The sequence below is a fragment of the Bison bison genome, unplaced genomic scaffold (assembly GCF_000754665.1).
Source record: "Bison bison bison isolate TAMUID 2011002044 unplaced genomic scaffold, Bison_UMD1.0 scf7180017864289, whole genome shotgun sequence".
Lineage (NCBI taxonomy): Eukaryota > Metazoa > Chordata > Mammalia > Artiodactyla > Bovidae > Bison > Bison bison.
Window position 1 is genome coordinate 11,414,025 of NW_011494861.1, and position 2,099 is coordinate 11,416,123.

Below are 2,099 nucleotides of genomic sequence, written 5' to 3' on the forward strand. Positions count from 1 at the left end.
CGGGCCCACGTGAGCCATTCTCCAGCCCGCCTCCCCTGTCAGAGTGGGGTGGGACTTTGGGCAGGAACCATAACAGTGTGGATCAGGGGACCCTCTCTGGGCCTGGGGAGGGAGTAGGGGGTGGAGGGGCTTCTGTGGGGGCTACATTGAACCCACTGAAGCCTAAGGACCATCAAGCCCTGAGTAACCTGCTGCCCTGAGGTGAGACTGCAAACTGGGGAGGTGCTTTGGGCAGCTGGCTCAGACCCCTGGATGGAATCTGGTGCTCCAACTCTGGCTTCTGGGGTGGCCAAGGCTAGCCCTGCCCTGACCCACTGCTGAGTAGCCAGCATCCCTTACGGCCTCTGGGATGGGGAAGGAGGCCAGGTCCTGGGAGGCCCCTGGCTCCAGCCTACCCCCTGGCATCCCCTCTAAGAGAGCCTCTCACACCTGCTTCAGCCTCCGGTCTCCACCCTCTTGGGCTGGGGCTCCCTGAGGGGGTCTCGGAGCTGACCCCATCAGCAAGGGCCTGGTGGCTCCTGGACTTGAAGTGAGGCAGCGGTTGCTGGGCCAGGCCCCCTGCCAGCCCTTGAGCCTTTGATCCTGGCCTTCACCTCCCGCGGGCGTCTCTATGGCGGCCAGCCCGGCTGCTCTCAGCCTACGCGCCCCGTTGGAGCCTGAGGCCCCATATTCCAGCTGGGCAGGCTGAGGAGAGCAAGTCCTCTGGCCCTGTTGCCAGGGGAGTGGGCTGCCAGCAAGCTCTGGGAAAGCTGCTCGGGGGAGGATCCTTGGGGGCAGTTCCTGCTCTGCCTGGCCCCACCTGCCTGGGCTGCCCCTCCAGAGCCATGGCAAGGCAGTCTGGGGGCAGACAACGGCTGTCCCTGACCATGGCACCCCCTGACCATGGCACCCCCACCCCAGGACAGCCCTCTGCAGGCGTCAGGAGACCCACTCTTCCTGCTGAAAGTGGGCTCCTGCTCCACCTGCCCCCCGGGTCCGCCCACTATGGCTCAGGTCTATGGTGACCGGAGGAACAGGTGGACTGCAGAAGGGAGAAACCCTGGCCCTCCCAGACCCCCAGACTTGGTCAGGACCTCTTGGCCTGTCTTCCTGGACAGCTGGCTCTCCAGGAGTGGCCGGGGCTCCACTGGCCTCGTGGCAGTAGCTCTCCCCCACCAGACCAGTGTCTGCTGTGCTCCTGGTCACTTTGTGGCCCTCCTGTGTGAGACTTGGATACAGAGAGGGACCAACCCCCAGCTCACACCCCTTCACTCAGCCCTGACTTTGGGGCTGGGTGTGTTCCTATCCCTCCCACTGCCCTGGTGCAGAAATGGGGTGTACGAGAGATGTCTGGAGGGTCTGATCCTGGGCCGCCAGCTTGCACACCCAGCGCCCACTCTCCCCAGCCTCACCATGACTCTGGAAAGCACTCCTGTCCATTGCCTGCCTCAGCCAGGCCGGACCTCTGTTGGGACAGGCAGGGCTGGCTCCATGTGCACATGGCCATGCCCGTCTGCCTGGGAACAGGAAGCAGCAGGAGGGGCCATGTGGGTCCCAACACAGCAGCAGACCGCAGGCTTCTGGACACGGGTCCCCAGCCTGAGCCCGAGGGGAGCCCTGCAGTGCCCCGTTGCCATATTTCCTGTGTCTGCACCGAGTCCCACCCCAGCAGCCTGGGCCCTAAGATTCCTGTTGTTCGCCGGGGGTAGTGGGGCAGGACCCAGCGGGGCCTGGTGGTCAGTTTACAGGCTTGTCCTCTGACCCTTCAGCTGCCCGAGGCCTCAGGGCCTGAGTTCACAGATGCCCATGTGACGTGGCTGAACTTTGTCCGGCGCCCTGATCATGGGCCCTCAAAGAAGCGGTGCCGAGGTCAGGACAAGAAATCGGTGAGCCCCGGGATCTGAGCCCAGGTCGGGGTGGCTGTGAGTGCCCCCTTGGGAGCCTCATTTTCTCCTGCCTCCCCCAGCGAGGCCTCTCTGGCCCCCCCGGCCACCCCAGTGTGGAGGCCCCCCAAGAGTCTGCACTGCGGGAGTTCCAGGACATGCTGAAGGGTAGGCCCCCTCCACCCCCTCTCCTCCTGGGTGTGGGAGAGAACCCCATGCTGCCACGCGCCCCACCTG